The sequence below is a fragment of the Cyprinus carpio genome, chromosome A7, assembly GCF_018340385.1.
Source record: "Cyprinus carpio isolate SPL01 chromosome A7, ASM1834038v1, whole genome shotgun sequence".
NCBI lineage: Eukaryota > Metazoa > Chordata > Actinopteri > Cypriniformes > Cyprinidae > Cyprinus > Cyprinus carpio.
The window spans coordinates 38,925,550-38,941,439 of record NC_056578.1 but is presented as its reverse complement, the minus strand read 5'-3'; the positions used below and the strand labels follow the sequence as shown (position 1 = coordinate 38,941,439).

Below are 15,890 nucleotides of genomic sequence, written 5' to 3'. Positions count from 1 at the left end.
AACAGTATTTAGTATGGTATGAATAATGTGCATGCTCTGGAGAAATGAGTGACACTTATATCAAGGCAAGCAGTTGCCTTTTAAAAATGTATTTTTATCACAATTCACTCCAAGCACTTTCCAAAAAGTACCTTTCATACGCAGCTGGCAACTCAAATTTTTTTTTTTTTTTTTATATCCAACAACAAACTTTAGGTTGTTTCCTCAATTCTGCCTTAGCCAAAACTCTAACCAAGTTTATTAGCCTTTAGCAGCATAAACTTCTAGTTTTGTTCACACTTTATATTAGGTGACCTTAACTACTATTTACAGTACACAATACAAAAAAAACAAAAAAAAAAAACACACTCTAATAACCTTTGCTTTGTTTACAACATCTGATTGTTTTTCAGTATATTTAATCATCTGATACAATATACTTAGGGGCATTTCACACAGTATGCATTTTTGCTTTCAAAAACATGAGAAACAGAGGTGATTTTTTATTTTTAAGTTGGACTTATTTAAATCCCCATGTCATGCATGGGATGCTGCAAATAACACAAGAAGAGTGAAACGGTCAAACATATCTATTTAGCATCTATTTAAATAGAAAAACAATGAAAAAGTAGTACAGTAGCGGCCCCTTGTTATGCACATGCATGTTGGTACATTGTAATTACATTGTAATTACAAGTACCTGCATTTAATTAACATTTGCAGTTACATTGTAAACTTTACCTTTAACTGGAACCAACGATTACCACAAAACCCAAACCATACCTCAAATTTATTAGCAGTAAATGTGGAAATTTTCCAGAAGAACATGCAGTTACACAGTAAATCCACAGAGATTTAATGTTAGTACACAGTAGTCAAGGACACCTAATATAAAGTGCCAACCTACATACTATTTAGGTAGTAGTATGCACCCTTTAGGGTTAAATAAAGTATAGAAGTGTTGTTTTGAAAGGGTAAATTTTCAGTGACAGCTTCTTTCTCAGAGTGTAGTTTTGATGTATTTTCTTTCACTCACATGTATCCAATCCCCCTATCAGTGGCCGGTCCCATCCTAGCCTCTTCTTTATTGTCTTTTGTTTGGGTGGATGGCCTGACTCTGCTCTGTGTAAGACTTTTGACCCTTTTTTATTTGCCTGTCCAATTCCAGCTGCCCCTTTTGCGTCCAGCCGGTATTAAAATACGCAGCAGATGCTACTGTGAATGAATGCTAATGGCATTCTGCCGAGCTCCCGAATCATTTTCACAGTCACACAAAAATATAGTTTGGAATATCACGAGCCAGCGAAACCAAAGAGATGAAAGAGTCTATCAGTTATATTTTTGATCTCCAAATGAACCATATGGTGACCATAGAGTGTCCCATTTTCATGCATATTTTGTGACATTTTTCTGATTGCTGGTCAATGTGCATGTCTGGACAAAGCACCTTGGCGATTTCTGCACAGCCTTAACATGTGTGTGCGTGTGTGTGTGTGTGTGTGTGTGTGTGTGTGTGTGTTGGAGAGAGAGAGAGAGAGAGAGAGAGAAAGAAAGAGAGAGAGTCTATGACCAATCTCACATGGATCTATCTTGGTGTCACAGTGGCAAACCTCTGACTCCCCCCTCTCTCACTCTACCTCCATCTCTCTGGCTCACTCTCATCTTCTTCCCTGTGCTTCTTAGCTGGGTCAGGAGAGAACCTGGACCACACGTCCTGCTGTCGGATAACTGCTGGATTGGGGAGCGTTTGATGCCACCGGAGCAGAGGAGCACAGGTACAGCCTCTGCTGTTTTACTAGAGCTGTGTGTCAGACTCTGAGGTTCACCTGTGCTACTCTGACTAATCTCACACTCCCTCGCTCCTGAATCACACACCTACACGTCAGCACAGACACTCGCACACATACACACACACACACATGGACACATAAACAATCACTCGCACACTCCCACACACTCCTTCAACTTTTGGTACATGTCCTTTGGCTTTGCTGTGATGTTTTGATGTGCAGTCGCTGTACTGTGTGCTTTACAGGAGACTTTTAAAGTTTTGTTATGCTGCTGTTTGCCTGGTGGGTGTGTTTTACTGTTTCTGTGTGTGTGTGTGTGTGTGTGTGTGTGTGTGTGTGTGTGTGTGTGTGTGTGTGTGTGTGTGTGTGTGTGTGTGTGTGTGTGAGTGTGTGTGTGTGTGCGTGTTTGGTAGATTTGGTTGGAATTGTCCATTCGATAGTGATTTTGTCATGATTAGATCTGAAGTTGTTGACATGGCTGTTAACTTTATGTATGCTTGTTTTTTTTTGTTTTTTTTTTAACTCACATTACTGATATTTTGATTGAAATGAGGATTTATCTGCTTTAAAGTTATTTCTGCCTGGGCAATATTTAATATTTATTTATTAAATGTTAAAAGTTTGTATTAATTTAATTGATTTAACCCCAAATAATAACAATTTTATTTTTAAAAACTATATTTTTTTTTCATGTGACCTATGGATATATCATAAAAATGACTCTTGACATATATATATATATATATATATATATATATATATATATAATTTTTATTTTTTTTTTCAACACAAACATGGTTAAAAGTTTAGAAGTTGGGAATAATAAATAAGGTTTTATGCTCACCAAGGCTGAATTTATTTGATCAAAAAATACAACAAAAACATCAATGTTGTCAAATAATTTTATAAGTTAAAATAACTGTTTTCTATTTTAATCTATTTTAAAATGTAATTTATTTCTGTGATGCAAAGCAGATTTTTTTAGCATCATTAATCCAGTCTTCAGTTTCAGATTATTTCAGATTAATTAAATGTGTATTTGCTGAATGAAAGTTCTTAAAGAAAAAGAAAAAAGAGAATCCATTCTACATACAAATTCAGTGTTGTTGTTTATGATAAAGCTATACAGGTCTAGCATACTTTTTTTCTTTTGCATTGTTTACTGACATTTTTTGTGGACTTCACATTTACAAATGATGAGTAGCTGCAATATATGCGTGTTTTAGATAGATACATTCAGTTAGTGGTTTGCTTTTTTTTTTTTTTTTTTGTCTTCAGGTGGACACTTTACATTGCCTGTAAATGTCAATTGTGTTCTGGAACCAAAAGGTTTTTCAGAAAGAGCCCTTTGAGAGATATTTTTGTAGTAAAATGGTTGGAGATTGTGGTCTCATTGCAGGTGCCAAGGCTGTGCTCTTAAAAGCTGTGGCCAGTGCCCTTTTTTAAATACCAATGGCCTGCGCAGTGGCTGTGTGAGCGCAGTGCTGTTTCATGGTGTTGCATTGTAATTTCGGTTTAACCCTATTACAGTTCCATTTAGGGCCAAATGGGCCAAGAGCTGAGGAAACCAGTCAGGACTTGTTTTAAACTTAATTCGTATGTACACAGACCCAGGCCCAAGAGGTTAATGGCTAACAAATTAACCCCTCTGGCGTTATCTTACAAATAGCCTGCAGCATATGATAACCTATAATCAATATCAGCAATTATATGTCAGGCAGAGGCTCGTGTCCCTGACCTGCCTTCCATGAAGGGACTCTTTGAAGAAAGAGGATATCTCTCTGGTCATGCAAAGTGGCCTAATGATGTCATTACCAGGATTCGGTAAAGAGCACGGGCACCTGGGACCACCTCTGTCTGTCCTTCTGTTTGCCCCTGTAGATCTCATTCACCGCTTCTTTTTATCTCTCTTTTGCTACAGTCATTTTTAATGTGCAATTTTTCCATGTGCAGTCGCTCTCTGTTTGTCCCTGCTTTTTTAATGCTGTCATTCAAACAGTGCTTTTGCTGCAATATTTATTTATTTATTTTTTAATCCTCTAACCCTTCCAATTTTTTTTTTTTTTTTTTTCAAATGTCAGTTTATGCAATAAATAGCCTACACAGTAATATTCAGTCGTTGTCTGAATATTTGGATCACTGTACAACAGGTGCACTTGTATATGTACTGTATCTTATGTTTTTTATTTGTTAATATTTCTTTATAACTTTAAATATGCTGTGTTTTACAAAAACAGTGTGGAAGAGGTTGACCTACAGATATAAAGACCTCTAAATTCACATCTCAGAAAGTGTTTTCCTGTTGCAGCTGCCATCTTAAATGGCCATGAACTTCTTATTCATTTTTGAATGTAGTTAATTATTCTTATTTATTTATTTACAGATTAAACATTAATTTATGTGCAATGAAACTTGCATTAAGACCATTTTAGCATCCACTAAAAACCTGTAAAAAGTTTTACAATTATATAAATGGTTTTACCTGTTATTCAAATAATAACAAAATCAATTTTAAGCAGGTGATCCCATTAAATCTGGACAACTTGTTTCAAGAATCAGTTCATCAGCAACTGAGATGCTAGCAATACAGGAGAAGGACATCAAAAAATAGCCAGTGAATAAATTTAGATCCCTTACGGAAAACTAGTATATAATTTCACAGAGATGAACACCATGGGAATTGAATCACCTTCACTCCAGTGTCATCTGGAAATAGACAGGTTCATGGGTTCACATGACACATGCAATCTGGACATGAGCATCATGCCTTTAAATGAGTGAATATTTCGTCTGTGTTTTGCATATAGTTTTACCGCGACTTGTCCAGCAACTTGTGATTGAGGTCAAGTTTTTTTTTTTTTTTTTTTTTTTTTTTCTGTCTAAGTTGTGAAAACCATTTGCATGATAAGCTCAAATTCGTTATTAATATAAGTGTTTTGCATCATTATAATTGATACTCCGTTTATTTAAAACCCTCTCGTTTTTTTTTAACAAATACAGTCGTACGTTTAAGTGAAAAATATTATGATTTAATTATATTTTAGTAAATAATACGTTGCCCGCCTGTGAATGTCATTATTATTTTTATATCTGGGCTATTAATGTGTGCGTTATTTATATACATGGTTTTATGTATGCATCCTTTTAATTTTCTTCATTTGTTATTTAGCATTTATCCGAGCACTCGTCGTGTCATCTCAGTAATGCGTCTTATGATTTAAAGTTACAAACTGCATATGTAGCCTATTGCTTGTATAGATTTATTGAAATAATATGATGTGTTTAAAATTATTTTAGCATGCATATATTTAATCTTACGTGTTAATATGTTATATATAGCTGATTGTTAAAAGAAAATTAACAACGAATGATCATTTCGATTAGCTTTCGATTCAATTTGGTGTGTATCATAAGATGAAAGGTGCATTTCGTCGATTTATTATTAATAATTCGACAATGTTTTTCATCCACGGAAATCCCTGCTTTATTAGGCTATTTATTTTTATTTATTTATGTATTTTTTTTAGAAATTGTTTCAGTGTCGGTGTTGTATCTAATGCTATATAATGCTGATAAAATAAACGTAATTTGTTGTTCGTCTATTTATAAATACATAGTTGTAAATGTGGGCTTATTTTATCGACCATGCTTATTTATTTTTAACTTTGTTGGTAAAGCCTAGTTGGTAGACTAAGTTGTTCTATGCATTTATATGATCTATTGTTAAAAACCTGTTTTATTATTGTTTTTATTTTCTGTTGATTGGAATGATTGTAAACCTGTCTCAATTTTGATTAGAAAATCCGTCAAGTTTAATTTTGGAATATAAAACATTATATTTAATTAAAACGCGGTATTTATTTATTTATTTTTTTTTTTGGCAATTTTCTTTTGCCAACTTTCAGTGAATATCTGTGTGTGAAGCGCGTGACGATGAGCGTCTCCAGTGAAGCCGGGCCTGATCATCGACCCCCGGGACCATGAACTTAACAGAAGCTTTCTGAAGAAATCAGCTGTTCAGTGTGCTGAGATGAAAGCCATATGCCTCTGAGTCATTCACCTCTCTCGATGCATTGTGACAAATGGACACTGCTGAGGTCCAGTCTGACCTATTTTCTCCACAATAATTACACTGCTGCCCCTTCACATCACACGTTTGGACGTAAATAAAAGCCAAAAGATGCTGATTATTACAGGACAGTCTGCTTTGCAGTTGCGTTGCAGAACATTCATATTTGTTTTATATTTTGCGGTCCACGCACACAGCCGAGCTTTTAAAAAAAAAAAAAAAAAAAAAATGAAATACGTTCTTGGCGAACAGAGAGCCAAAAAAATCAGTGCTGTTAGCTGCTCCACACAATATGAGTTTTACACAATGTCAGTCGTCCACAGCACTAGATTTATTGTCACCTTCACTAGATAACACACAGAAATACTATTACGTGCTGTATATAAATCGAAACATAGGCTATTTATTTATTTTTAGTTTGTCCTCTGTGTCCCTTTGGTATTGCATAGCCACGCTTAGATCACATGATACTTTTTTTTACGCATTTTCAAGGTTTGTTTGATAACTGTAAACTGATTCTTAGAGGAGGATTTTTACTTTTTAACATATAGATTTTTTTGTTGTTGTTTTTTTTTTTTTTTTTTTTTTTTTTTTTTTTTTGCCGACTCATGGTTAAATATGAAAAAGAATAATATGTATGAATGCACCAATTAAGTTTATTAGATGGAAATATATTTTCATATATATATATATATATACATATATATATATATATATATATATATATATATATATATATATAGTATTTGTGTAGAAAAAAATACACATAAAGTAAGCAGATTAAACAGACATTGTGATTATATATTATACTAAATAAATTAAAATTACTTAAAACATTTAGTATAAACCAGCAAAACCACCCTCTTTGATATTACTATTTAATTGCATTATTCTCCTTTGCCCCCCTCTCTTCATGAATAATATGCAAACTAGTGGTTTTCTGTTGCATGCCTCTCTATACATTCCTGAACAGGCTGCCAGTGGGTAATTAATCCGGCCAATTAAGCAACGATGAAGGCTAATTGGGCCCCTAATTGCTTTGAGAGAATGTGGCTAATTATTACAGGCTAATTGAAAGCCTTTATGTGGCAGGTTGTTGTGTATTCAAAGCAGCCGGCCCTTACAAGCTGCTCTCAGTGGTAAACACTATTCACATTCAAATGAGACTGAAACAAGCAGCCCAGCTATTAGTGTTAGTCACTGCTGTATTAACCTGACGTGTGCTGAGCTGATTTGGTTAATTCTGTTGATGGCACAGTGCCCAGAAGAGGGGAAAAGAACCCGTCTACGATCGGGGACAGCACACACACACACACACACACACACACACACACACACACACACACACACACACACACACACACACATATGATGCCCCTGTTAATTCTCCCTTTAAGTTATATATATATACATATATCGTAGTAACACAGCATGTCTTACTCTTTATTTCATATTTTAACATTATCTACAAAATGTAGATTAGCGATATATATGTTTTACTAAATTATTATAATATGATATGTATTTTTAAAACCAAACCAACAGGAAACAGTGCGGTTGGAGCAGGGCTTGCTCATGAATGTCCGTGTATGTGCCGCTGTTACAGCTGCTCAGCGCCGCACCTGTCTGTGAGATTGGCCCCTCGCGCGCGCGCGCTCAGTGTCGGAGGCGCAGATCTGCTGGTCATGATTAGCGATGCGTGGCATATCTGTGACCCCCCACGCCTCTCCCGCGGCACTCATCTGCGCTGTGCAATATTTGACCTAAAAAAGCATTGTATTGTCTTGACAGGCGGACGTACGCGATTCAAAAACGACACAATAAGAGACAAGAAGTGTTGTTTGAATATATAAAACCGTGTGTGTGTGTGTGTGTGTGTGTGTGTGTGTGTGTGTGTTCGTGACGTGACGCTCTTTTGTTATTCAAAAGTAAATTAAAATGTCATTTTAAATGTATCTTCACAATACATTTTCCTGTTCTATTATGAACATGTTTTAAATATCTGTATTTGGCTACTTATATTTTATATTTTGTGGTGTCTGAAGTAAAAAAAAAAAAAAAAAAAACTATTCTAGGTGGTGTAACTGTACAGAGATCCAAATAAAGCACTCACATTATAATGTTTTGTTTGCTTTGATTATTCATAATGCTTTATTGCTATATTCCCCCAAATAGTTTCTAATTCATAACAATTTAGTTCTAAAATAATAATGTTTTTAAAAAACCTCTGTCAGGCAAATCAAAGTCAGTGTGCCACCAACATGCATGAAGCCCTTTTGCTGTCACGTGACAATAAAAAGCTAAAACTGAGAGGATCCCTTTAGACCATCATAATTTTGTTGTGTGTGTGTGTCACATTTTGTTCAGGAGTAACTGGAACCCTGAGAAAACATCTTGATTATTAAAAAATAATAAATAGAATAATTGCATATTATAGTAGTAGTAGTAGTTGAACTGTAATAACAATTCAAAGTGCAAAGAAAGAAAATTTAGTTTTTATCTCAAAATATGCAGTTGTTCATGGTATTTTGTAGACAAAGCAAACAAATGAATTCCAATGATTGTGGGAAAGAAACAGAGAGATCCATTATTTTTCATCAAACAGCTGACTATCATAAAAATACAGACATTAATTTCAGAGGAAGATATCAGTCGGATTTCAAATAAATCTATTTAAATGGACAATTATGACAGTATAAAATATTGATTTGGGGATTTTTGGGCTTCTGATGGCTGCAGTCTGGAGGTGGGGGTAATGAAGGGTAATGCTGAGAGAAGGGTGGGCCTCCCGTTGAATAATCCTAGATGATAAAAGACTGAATGAACATTTTCCTAGCGGCTCCAAGGTCAAGTCCATGACCCCTGACCCCTGAGTGAGCTCTGTCTGGAGATGGAGGAGGAGTGTGTGCACGTGTCTGTGTAAGAGGCAGGTGCCGATAAGCTCAGGGACCAGACTGCTGTCTGCCTGCCCAGCTCGCTGTCCTGCTCCCTGTGCCTCTCAGCTTGGCTTTAGCGTATACTCCATCTATTATTTATCAGATTCATTAAAAGTTATTTCTGAGCCGTCAGGTCTAGCCATATGACCTGTGAAAGGAGGCCTCTAGAGTGTCCAGCTTTACTGATGGGGAGCAGTGGAAAAAAATCAAAATGGACTTCCTGGACTTGCTAAAACACATAAGTTAAAAACAAACAGAAAATATGCCTTCAATTATTCAGTGCAGCATGTGCTATAGGAGACATAAGAACTGCTCAATATTTGAAAAGAACAATGCCAAAAGCAGATGAATGTTTAATTACAGCCAGGTGCTGCGAGTGGACGGGAAATCTGTTGAGGAGAAAGTAGAAGAGTTTGATTAGGATGTAGAAAATAAAAAAGTGATTTTGAGGAACAGGTTCTGAAAAGGAAAGAGTTTATGCACTTTCCAGTCACAATCACTGAGAATGTTTGTTCTGTTAAAACCAAGCAAAACTTTCAGGTCTATGACTCATGAATTATTATTTTTTTTCTTTTAGAGGTAAATTGCAGATAAAATATGTGTTTGGCATGTATAATTATTTATTATGTATAATTGCAAAAATAATTATTTAGATAAAGACTGTTAACATGATTTTGCACGTTTGTAAATAAAACAAAGATTACTGGAGTACATTTTACAATAAAATACGATTTCAGGCTTCCTACTTTAAAAATGAATGTTTAATGTGTTTTTTGCCAGTTCTTTGTAATTATTTGTGAAATTTACTAGCAAATTCTGAGTTTCAGTGACAATTTTAAATTGAATATAATTATGCTTACAAAATCATGTACAGGTTTCAGTATTAAATATGTTTTAGCTATTTCAATACTAACAATTAATACTTTTACAACATTTATACATTTTGGTTAACATTAATTCTATACATGTTTAACATTCAGCTGATTTTTATTTTTTTTAACACTGTAGCATCACATTTGCATATTAACAGTGTTAACACTTGCATTGGGTTTCATTAAGATTGCTCATTATTCATTCATGAGCCCTTAAAAATGACAAGTTAACATATACAAACTTATTTTAATTTAGTAAATAAATTAGATTTTTATTTAAACCAAAAAAAAAGCAATATTTAAATATTTTCACCACACACTGTTTTGATGCTGAATATTCCACTCTCATATGCAAAAGTGTGAAAAAACAGTCTATCTCAGTAACCTTTTCTGGCATGATGTGATGTGCATGCACAGACCTCCCAGCTGTGTCCGGAGAAAGGGGGGTGTTGGAGAGAGGAGGGAGGGTCGAGGGGCCGGGCCTGAAAGGTCAGGAGGAGGCAGGAGACAGGCGGACCGGCTGGCTGCCGGGGCTTTGAACCTAACAGATGGTGAAGGTTAGGTGACGTCCCCTCGCCTGGCCTTTCCGCAGTAATTGAGGATAATTTGAGTGCCCAAAGAGAGCAGGCCTGTCCACTGTCAGGCCGAGGGAAAGGAGGTGAGGTTAATATGAAAAAGATTTTGCATTACCATCAGCTTTCTGTGGCTAGCTGCACTCTCTCCCCGGTCCCAGACCTAATCCTGGCCTCGGGCTGCGAGGATGAAGACTTGTCGCCCTGGGTTGGAGAGTAACGCCACGTGCATGAATACATCTCTAGCTTGACGCTCCTCTCTGCTCCCCTATTAACCAGTGCTCTGCCAGCACTCATTATGCACTGGCACCCAGACAGCAGGCAGGTTTGCGGACATTTGGGAAGGTTTTTGGGGGGAGAAATGACACTACTGCTTCTATGCAAGGACAAAAGAGTGAAGGCAAATGTTTTGTGTTTCCCACTGTGAACACACACCTCTCAGTGTGCCATAAACTGCCTAAGACACATTCAAGGCTTATGCTGAATAATGTGCATAATCTTGCCTTAATGAAAGGTTGTGCATTTAATGTGATTCGTATTTGGCATGCTAATTCGGAATGCTAGATTTATACTATATACAGAAAAAAAATATGCTAATAATCTATCAAATGTTTGAGAAATGCATGTAGAAATGTGATTAACCCTATAAAGTCTACATGCAAATCTAACACTCTAATTAACAATATGACCAAAACTTTGCTGAAAAACTAATTTGCTTTATGCTGTCTGTCATCTGATTGATAGTTTATTCTTTTTTTAAAGAATAAGTAAAAGTCCTTTTAGTATAATTATAAAAATGTCCTCTTTCAGGTTTTGTCTTTCCGCGGTAAAATCTTTACTTATTTTTTATGAAGTAAACATAAGAATAGCTTTTATAGTCTTAGTAATATTTAATTCATATTTTTATGTAAAATTTATGAAATATGATCCATCATCATTGTATTGCATTGAGGACCCTTTATTAAAGAGCTTTGACCTCAAAACATCATTGAGATTAAAGCAGGTGATATTTTTATATTTTATGAAAACATTCCCCTAAAATAAAAACTAAAGAGATTTGACCATAAAACTACTAAAACATTTGAGCTCCATATTCCGCTATATCATATTATGAAACACAAAAGCCTGACATATCAGATATGTGCACAAAAAAGAAAAACAAAAAATACTTTTTGCATTTTTTTTATAATATATTTTATATTACATAATATTTTTGTCAAAAGTTTCAAAAACTTTACGATTTAGAGATTTAAAAGTTTTTCTGACTATTATTTCATATGTCAGGCCTACAAAAAAAAAGTCATGCACAATGTCTTTTCAGATATTCAAATACACTATCTTTGTACTGATATTCCTATCTGATTCTCATAGCATGCACAGAGAAATGGCGTAAAATGCAGTTGAAGTATATCTGTGTTCCTTTTGAAGCATCTTGTCTACGATAAAGATCAGGGAGCCAAAATAACACGATGTTCCTCAAGCAGTACTCTGTCAGGGGTAACTGAGGGACCAATTCTAGCTGGAAAGTTTCCTCTTTGGTGTGATGAAGTCATTTACAACTATTGATCTGATAGTCAAACTGTGAGCGTTAACCTTAAGAGCCTTGGAGGCAGTTTGTGGGTAAGTGGAGGTGCCCCAGGGACCCCCTTATCAGTGGAAAGTGATCTTAGTGAGACACAATAGACAGAGATGTATTTTTAAAATGCTAGCATCGCTCAAACTCCTTTCATAACTCAGTCCATGCTAACACAAAAATGCCAGATGCCACAAACTCCCAGGACTGCTCTCATTTCTAGTGTGCTTCCTACGGAGGGAGCATTTTAAGGCACCATACTGTATGTGTGCTCCTGTCACAAAGCCTGCTCCAAAAAAAGGTAAGTTAATGCTGCCCACCCCAGAATGGACTGTGACAATCTCCCGAAAAAAAAAAAAAAAAAAAAAAAAATTCCAAATAAACTTCTATTTCACTCAGTACATAGACTGTGTTGATAACAAATAGTTGTGCATAATTATTTATTTATTTTATTTTATTTTATTTTTTACTCGAGTATTTTCCCTTATATTTGTGTTATTTTCATGCTTTTTAGATTATGATTCCAAATCAGTAACTTAAGAGGTCCACAAACACTTCAGAAGACATCAGCTTATGTAGACAAAGCAGCAAGACAGCTTACTAGATTTTGATACATAGCTAAAGTGAAATAATTTCAGTAGCATCATTATCAGAGCATGATGCATCTGTCATAACAGTAATACTTTATTAGTTAACATTAGTATATGCATTAATTAAAATTAACTAATAATAAGCAATTATTAAATAAAAATGTTGTTAATAAAACTACAACTGTTCATTGTTCATGTCAACTCAGTTATATTAAATACTGTTAACAGATTCAACTTTAACATTAACTAAGATTTTAAAATTAACATTAATTAAACTCAATCAAAATATCTGAAGACATTTTTTTTTTCTCAGTTTCAGTGTTGCTGTATTTACTTTATTTTGCCTTTGTAGAGAATTACTCTATGGGTATTTAGAGAAAACCCACAAAACCTGTAGAATTTTATGGTTTCATTGACTAACAGTGGTCAGCTGTGCTTTTGCAGGAGTCTTCGCTTTTTTTGTGTGTGTGTGTGGAGGTTTGTGATCCCAACCTTCACCAGTGGGTCAGTATGGCTCTCCCCTCAGGCGCTGTCTAGCTGCAGGCTCTCTTAATGGAGCATCTCTACTGTTTCCTCAAGAGCCTGGCCTGTCCTCCTCCCGGGTGTGCTCCAGGAACCTGGCCATTTAGAATGGCTCCGGTGCCATTGACCCCGTCTATGAACACAGCCAGTGAGAGGGTCACTCAGCTCTGGGCTTCACACTTCCTCTTTTAACCTGAAACACACCGCCACACCTGTGTGTGTGTGTGTGTTTGTGTGTGTGTGTCCGTATGTGCTGGATGCCTCTGCCAGCTGCTCCTCGAAATATTATTTTTTCTTTCCTTTTACATTTTTAAGACAGTTGTATATCTAGCAATGTTTTCAGCATTTGCAGTGGTTTAGGTTGACACTGATTTCTTATCTTATGGGTTCTCAGTTCTGGATCATTCCTGCATGGATAAATTATAGCCAGTTAAGCAACATTACAAAATAGTTAGTGATACTTTAAAGTACTTGAGTGAAAGACATGCAGAAAGGTCTAAATATGTGTTTTTGCAACAAAACAATAAATAATAATTAAAAAAAGTATTATGTTCAGCATATATATATATATATATACATATATATATATATATAAGATATATATATATTATATAAATATATATAGCAAGAAATTGTAAAAAGAAAAAGAAGTTAAAAATGGCTCAGAAATACATTTATGCAACACACATATATTTATATGCAGTGATCACACTGTAAACTGTGTTCCAGTGACCATTGCTTTGATTGTGAGACTGGTGCATAGCAGTCAAGCAAGTGGGAAGTTGCAGACGTTATCGTGCATGTTTTTTTGAGGCTGAAGTTGTTCATGGGGAGGGCCGGAGGTGCGGCTGGCTTCTTTCTGTAATGATCCTCTTATTATTTCGCTTTTTCTCTTCAAATGGAGAAAAAGGGCATTCATCATTCTGTTGACCTGGGAGATCACAGCAGCCAACGCGCCTTTGAAAAGTAAAATTGAACCTCGCTTTTAAATAAGATAAATAGTAAACAAATCCAGGCCAACCCTTTGAAAGGGCTTGCCAAGAGATTTACCTCGCCCTGTGGCAAATAATATTTCTTGAACTGGGTTTAAATTTCAAGTGTCTTGGGCTTAGAGAAACCTGCAACAAAAGAAAATGGGTCTCAGAACAGCAAATATTATCTGCTGCTGGGGCAAGATGTCAAGATTGCATTTTTGTTGTCTCAAATGTAGGAGCAAGGCTGGTGTTTGGCAAATCCCAGAATAAAACTCGATTTATTGCTGTTTATTTGGCTGGAACTGCATGGCTGCTTTGGCACATTTGTGTGCAATGTACAGAGACAAATTAGTCTGTTTATGCCCTTTTTTGATAAACAGATGTCACTTTACCTACAGCTTATTTAAAGCTTAACACAGTTTTTTGTTTATAGCGCATTGCATAGCCTGTCATATCTTTTAATGTCATCGATGACATCAATACATCCAACTATATGATTTAATAAAGTTCAGTTGCAACATTCTGATTTACATTGTTACTTATGTACACAATAACACTGCATACCGTAAGCGAATGCAATATAACCAATGCAGTTTGCAAATTAGAAGTCATTCTTGTATATTTACACTTAGTCATGAATGCAATGTATTTTATCTTGTACCTAACATCTAATATTTTGTCAAAAGTTTTCAAAAACTTTACGATTTAGAGATTTAAAGTTTTTCTGACTATTATTTCATATGTCAGGCCTACAAAAAAAAAAGTCATGCCACAATGTCTTTTCAGGATATTCAAATACACTATCTTTGTACTGATATTCCTATCTGATTCTTCATAGCATGCACAGAGAAATGGCGTAAAATGCAGTTGAAGTATATCTGGTGTTCCTTTTGAAGCATCTTGTCTACGATAAATATCAGGGAGCCAAAATAACACGATGTTCCTCAAGCAGTACTCTGTCAGGGGTAACTGAGGGACCAATTCTAGCTGGAAATTTTCCTCTTTGGTGTGTGATGAAGTCATTTACAACTATTGATCTGATAGTCAAACTGTGAGCGTTAACCTTAAGAGCCTTGGAGGCAGTTTGTGGGTAAGTGGAGGTTGCCCCAGGGACCCCCTTATCAGTGGAAAGTGATCTTAGTGAGACACAATAGACAGAGATGTATTTTAAAATGCTAGCATCGCTCAAACTCCTTTCATAAAGACTCAGTCCATGCTAACACAAAAATGCCAGATGCCACAAACTCCCAGGACTGCTCTCATATCTAGTGTGCTTCCTACGGAGGGGAGCATTTTAAGGCACCATACTGTATGTGTGCTCCTGTCACAAAGCCTGCTCCAAAAAAAGGTAAGTTAATGCTGCCCACCCCAGAATGGACTGTGACAATCTCCCGAAAAAAAAAAAAAAAAAAAAAATTCCAAATAAACTTCTATTTCACTCAGTACATAGACTGTGTTGATAACAAATAGTTGTGCATAATTATTATTTATTTTATTTTAATTTTATGGGATTTTACTCAAGTATTTTCCCTTAATATTTGTGTTATTTTCATGCTTTTTAGATTAGATTAATTCCAAATCAGTAACTTAAGAGGTCCCAAACACTTCAGAAGACATCAGCTTATGTAGACAAAGCAGCAAGGCAGCTTACTAGGTTTTGATACATAGCTAAAGTGAAATAATTTCAGTAGCATCATTATCAGAGCATGATGCATCTGTCATAACAGTAACACTTTATTAGTTTAACATTAGTATATGCATTAATTAAAATTAACTAATAATAAGCAATTATTAAATAAAAATGTTGTTAATAAAACTACAACTGTTCATTGTTCATGTCAACTCAGTTATATTAAATACTGTTAACAGATTCAACTTTAACATTAACTAAGATTTTAAAATTAACATTAATTAAACTCAATCAAAATATCTGAAGACATTTTTTTTTCTCAGTTTCAGTGTTGCTGTATTTACTTTATTTTGCCTTTGTAGAGAATTACTCTATGGGTATTT

The 15,890-nt window shown here is 35.2% G+C and overlaps 1 protein-coding gene across 1 annotated transcript in view; it reads left to right on the top strand.

Moving 5' to 3' along the window:
• The first annotated feature begins 1,539 nt into the window (after nucleotides 1-1,539).
• Nucleotides 1,540-15,890, top strand: part of LOC109093359 (zinc finger homeobox protein 3-like) — a 251,763-nt gene continuing 237,412 nt past the window's right edge. The window contains exon 1 of the mRNA XM_042761108.1: nucleotides 1,540-1,754. The gene's annotated coding sequence lies outside the window, so the exon portion shown is untranslated. The remainder of the gene's footprint in view (nucleotides 1,755-15,890) is intronic.